Raw genomic sequence first — 6,053 nt, 5'->3', positions numbered from 1 at the left:
CTTATGGGTGTTCCCCTCCCCATCCTCCCCCCATTACCACCCTCCCGCCAACAATCACGCTCACTGGGGGTTCAGTCTTGGCAGGACCCAGGGCTTCCCCTTCCACTGGTGCTCTTACTAGGATATTCATTGCTATCTATGAGGTCAGAGTCCAGGTTCAGTCCATGTATAGTCTTTAGGTAGTGGCTTAGTCCCTGGAAGCTCTGGTTGCTTGGCATTGTTGTTCATAAGGGGTCTCGAGCCCCTTCAAGCTCTTCCAGTTCTTTCTCTGAGTCCTTCAACGGGGGTCCTATTCTCAGTTCAGTGGTTTGCTGCTGGCATTCGCCTCTGTATTTGCTGTATTCTGGCTGTGTCTCTCAGGAGAGATCTACATCTGGCTCCTGTCGGCCTGCACTTCTTTGCTTCATCCATCTTGCCTAGTTGGGTGGCTGTATATGTAGGTTGGCCTCATACTCATACACATCTGCCTGTCTATCTCTGCATTCCACAGTGTGTGTGTGTGTGTGTGTGTGTGTGTGTGTGTGTGTGTGGGTGTGGGTGTGTGCGCGTGCGCAAGGGCACACGCATACCACCACACCCTGTCTAAATATTCTTGAAAAGCTCTTAGGTTAACTCCAATGTCCTTTATGTCAGATGCACTAATTCTAGTTTGAGTGGGCTACCTGGTTGGTTTTTTTTTTTTTTGTTTTGTTTTGTTTTTTGTTTTGTTTTGTTTTTTTTGTTTTTGTTTTTGTTTTTGTCTCTGGATGTGTTGGCAGCTTTCTTTCCAGATTTCATGGGAGTACAGAAGGACTTGGCCTATGCCTTTCTGAATTTCTGCACATCCTTTTTTTGTTTCTTCCCTGAGGTCCCAGGATCTAAGGCTTCTTGAGTCTCTGTAGCTGGTAAGGCCTTACTTGTCTTACCCTGAGGGGTACTTCCTAATTTCGATTTTGGAGACTTTTCCCCTGTGATATTTTCTTGCATCTTCACATTTTCTTTATTTGGAGTTTCTCCTGTTGGTACCAATTGTGGAATTGTTTCTTCAGACTCCTCTGTAACTTTCGGCTATGTGCTTGCCTTGTTGGTCCTTTTCTTCTGGGCTTCCAGGCCCTTCACTGGAGGACTGCTAACTAGGACATCTTGAGTTAAAAGAGGTGTAGCCTTCTTGGATTTCTTCCTTAACATTTTGTTTTCCTTCTTCAACCTTTCCTTTTCATGCTTCCTTCTTTTCTTTAGTTCTTGTTTCTTCACACTATGGAAGGAAGCAATGTTTTTGTCCTGAGATGTGACAAATGAGGAAAATATGGGAAGGGAAGCCAACTTCTCAGATTTCAGGAACAAGAGTTTCACACTCTGCCATTTCTCTGGCAATTTTTCTGAAAGCATTTCTGAGACAGTCAGGATGTTTTCAATGATGTGCTGAATCTCCATTCCAGTGTGACCAATATGGACAATACTGCAAGAAACACGCTTAGAGATGTTTAAGACAGTCCCTGTGATACATCGGGTAATCTCTTTGGACAGATTCTTTGCCAGAAGGTTTACAGATACTAGAACTTTCTTCCTTTGACAGAAATGCCTTCCTACCTGCCTGGGCAAATGCCGCCGAATTCTTTCTTCGGTAATAAAAACATCAAAGTTACTCAGGAGGCAGAGGTTGGTTTCATAGGCTTTATATTCAATTTTTAACATTTTAAAGGGGATAATTTGATAGTGTTTACTCCATGTTTTTTCAAAAGCTTTTTTATAGAAACCTTCTGCCTGTTCAGGTGAATTATATTCATCTTTGGTAAACAGACAGACTTCTGAGAATTCTGAGAGAATCCTATGAGGTAAAGACACTCTGACCCGACATTCTTTCTCTGGAATTTTCCATAGTATCACCATTAAAAATAAATTTTCACTCCCATTCAACAGCAATTCATTATTATTTTTTTTTTGGACTTGGAGTGATCAAACCGAACTTCCACTGCCTTTCACATCTGCTATCTGTCCAGCTGTTCAAGAGCAGTCGGTGCCGCTTGCACCTAGGTAGTGGTCCCCATAACGGCTGAGGCACAGGGAGAGTCGGATGCTAATTGCTTCATGTTTCCACATGTGGAATTAACTATAAGGCATTTAAATCATGAAACCATAATGGATATTTCAAACCATAGCAGATAGCAATTAGAGTTGAATAGTACCATAAGGGTGGTCGCTTACTCCAATTACGCCATGACTTCATACATAGAGCCAGAACATTGCTATGATGTCCTGCCTTAATGCATGGTGTTCTGCATCATCCTGAGACTCTAGACTATCCCCATCACGAAGAAAGACTTGAGCAGTTGTGGCATACAACTTTGAACTTCCCAGGCTTCACAAATGCTAGCTGAATAGACCATTATTCTTTGTAAATTACTCATAGAATTATGTTAATTTATAACAACATAAAAAGATTAAGACAGTATTTATCCAGAAAATTCATAAGGCAACTGAACTGGACCTTTACCCTAATACTTTAGAATACTTAGTATTTAAATTTTCTGAGGAGATTAAATTCATCCTCTTACTTATTCTGTATATAATTGTGTATAATTAAGTCAAGTTGTTGGATGCTTAAGGACTCAAAAATTATTGAATGCCCACGACTTGCCAGGCTGAATCCAATACTTTCCTGGTAACTCATGTAATACCTAAAAGAATTTTGTAAATTAGACATTGGTATCTCATATTCTAGATGTGAATGATCCAGAAAGACTCAAGAATTCTACATACATGGTTGGTATGAGATTTAATCTCATATCTGTGTAATCCTAAAAACTTACTCCAATTATGCTGATCTGAAGGATCTGAAGACCAACTTGATAAATAACCTGAGATAAACAACTTTGAAGGAGGAATTATTTGTTTAGACTAACTGTTGCTTGCTTTGGGCTTTTGGTAGCATCATAAAAATGGGACCTTCTAATAGAGGATGCTAATGATTTAATTGCCATCAGGAAGGGAAAAGTGAGAGGGATGGCAGGGGGTGAGAGAATGGGAGAGAGAGAGAAAGGAGGAAGGGGAGGGAAAGGGAAAAGAAAGGGAGAGAGGGGGGAGAGACAGAGAGCAGGAACAGAAGCCCCAATATTGTCAGCCAGGGCACACTTTCTGGTGGTCCCACAACATCCTAATAACACCACAGACTGACAAGCCTTAAGCATGTAGACCTTTAAAGGATATTTACATATATTTGATTAATTAATCAAGTTATTAACAAATCGTTATGCTTCAGTTATCTATTAATAACAGCAAGCTATCCCGAAGAACTTACTGGATGGAATTACTTTATTTTGTTCAATTTGATGACTCAGGAATTCAGTAAGGGTTCATTTGGATATCAGTTAGGGTGAATAGCGCTGGAGGATATGCTTTCTATACCTGCTTTGATTGTTGGTACTCCTTTATGTAGCATTTCAACTATTATGGAATTTGTCCTTATTTCCCTAAAGGGCCAAAAACTCTTCAATGGATAAGAACAAGGACTAGACATAATTATCTGGGGGAGAATAAAACAAGCCATAGTCCCTATGTTTTTGCAGCTTTTCTGCAAAAAACTGTATATGTTTGTTTTCAACTTTTTTATGTTTACATATTTTATCATTCTATTATTTATTTTTTGAAAATAAATTCTTTTCTCACATAATATACCCTGATAATAGTTTCCCCTTCCTATATTCCTCCCAGTGACTTTCTACCTCCCTTCCCTCTGGATCCACTCCCTTTCTGTTTTTCATTAAGAAGAAACCAAACCAAACCAAACAAAATAAAATATAATAAGATGAAACAAAAACATTCATGTTGAACTTGGATATAGCAAACTAACAGCAGGCTATGAGGCCCAAGAGCAGAAAAAAAGTCAGAGACCTATGTTTTCTCACACTCAAGAGTCCCATAAAGATGTTAAGCTTATAGTTTATAGCTAAAATAGATATGTAGAGGACCATGTTGGCTCTGTGTTTGCTGCTTCAGTGTCTGTAAGCTATATGTGTCTTGTTTAGTTCATTCAGAGGGCCATGTTCTCCTGGTGTCCTCCATCCCCTCTTCCTCTTACAATTTTTCTGCCACTTAAAAAGGATTCACTAAACTCTGATAGAAGGGATTTGATGGAGACATTTAATTTAGATTTTTTTTCTCTTCATAAGGTCTGCCAGGGGGTCTCTACATCTCTTCCCATTTACTGTTGGAGGAAAATTCTCTGATGATGAATAAATAAGGCACTGATCTGTAAGTATAGTAGAGTATCATTAGGAATCATTTTATAAACTTTTTTTTTAACAGTAGTGTTTGGTTTTCTCCTAGGTCTCCCGTTCTTGATCACCCAAGCATGTGACAGGTATGGGTTCCATCACATGGATGGGGCCTTAAGTCAAAAGTGACATCTGTAGGTTACTCCCATAAGTTCTGTGCCTCTATTGCCCAAGCCTATTTTGTAGGTGGGACAGATAAGAAGTCAAATATTTTCTGGCTGGGTTTGTGTCTATATTCATTTTTGGTAACCTTCAGAGAACATTCACACACCTGAGAGACTAAAAAATAGAGGGAATGTTCCATTTAAGAACCAGGTTGACTACTCCACATTCAATGAATGTAGATGTCTTCCCCAATGATCCTCACTGTGAGTTTGTGGAGAACTACGTTTTGTCATACTGTCCGTCTATGTTGTTTGGGAATTTCCATGAGAACCCCTAGGCCAATAACTCAACTGGAAGCAAGCCAGTCCTCCCACTGGAAGTCTTGCCTGGCTTTAAGAGATGGCCAGATGAGACTTCATATCCTCCATTACTAGAATAGCTCATTAGGATCACTTTCATAGATTCCAGAAAATTTCCACTGCACACCAGCCTCCAAATGCCCACTGGAGCTGTCCTTTGCTACTTTGTGGGTTCTTATTTCTTCCAGCCTTCTCGACCATTTTGTATCCTTTCAATCCACTAACACTACATGAGAAAGGGGGAAATGGGGCAATGTTGTCATTAGATTGCTTCCTACTGGTTCAAGGCACTGAATTCCTTGGGGCAAGTTAGATCTTTGCCATCAAGATAGTTAATTCTAATATTCTTCTTCCTCTTCCTCTTCCTCTTCCTCTTCCTCTTCCTCTTCTTCCTCTTCCTCTTCCTCTTCCTCTTCCTCTTCTTCTTCTTCTTCTTCTTCTTCTTCTTCTTCTTCTTCTTCTTCTTCTTCTTGTCTTCTTCTTCTTCTTCATTGTCTTCTTCATTGTCTTCTCCCCCTCCTCCCCCTCCTCCTCCTCCTCCTCCTCCTCCTCCTCCTCCTCATGACTACTTAACAAATCACAACCAACAACAAAGTAGTCTTCTATACTTACTTTTTTTTCCTATCAGATTCAGTGTATCTCATTTCATATTAAGATCTTTGATTCTTTTGGGTATAAGTTTTGTGCAGAGTGTTAAGTATTTGTCTGTTTGTATTCTTTTTCATGCAGACATCCAGGTTAACCAGCACCATTTGTTGAAGAGTCTGTCTTTTGTTGAGTATGCATTTCTGTTTTTTTTTATTTATTTATCAAAAATCGGGTGTCCACGGGTGTTTTAATTTATGTATGGGTCTTCAATTTGATTCCATTAATCAAAGTGTTTTTTATGCCAATACCAAGTGTTTTTTATTACTACAGCTTTGTAGTACAACTTGAAATCAGGGATGCCAATACTTCCTGTTGTTCTTTTCTGGTTCAGGACAATTTTAGCCATCCTGAGAATTTTATTTTTACAGAAAAAAATGAGAACTGTTCTATCATGGTCTGGAATGAATTATGTTAGGATTTAGATGGGATTGGGATTGAATCTGTAGATTGCTTTTGGTATTATGACCATCTACTATGTGAATTCTACAAATCCATGCACATGGGAGGTTTTTCCATCTTCTGATATATTCTCTAATTTTTCTTCAAAGACTTGAAATTTTTAACATACAGGTCTTTCACTTATTTGGTTAGAGTTACCTCAAGATTATTTTGTATTATTTGTAGCTATTGTGAAGAGCATTGCTTCCCTGATTTGTCATTTATCATTTCTATACAGAAGAGTTATTGA

General features: G+C 39.0%; 1 pseudogene; it reads right to left on the bottom strand.

Annotated features, from left to right (window-relative positions):
- Positions 1-624: 624 nt before the first annotated feature.
- Positions 625-2,069, bottom strand: LOC102552945 (ribosomal L1 domain-containing protein 1-like; annotated as a pseudogene).
- Between the last annotated feature and the right edge of the window lie 3,984 nt (positions 2,070-6,053).

This window comes from Rattus norvegicus, chromosome X, assembly GCF_021556685.1.
Source record: "Rattus norvegicus strain SHRSP/BbbUtx chromosome X, alternate assembly SHRSP_T2T, whole genome shotgun sequence".
Classification (NCBI taxonomy): domain Eukaryota; kingdom Metazoa; phylum Chordata; class Mammalia; order Rodentia; family Muridae; genus Rattus; species Rattus norvegicus.
The sequence above is the reverse complement of the archived record's forward strand: the minus strand, read 5'-3'. Positions and strand labels throughout refer to the sequence as shown.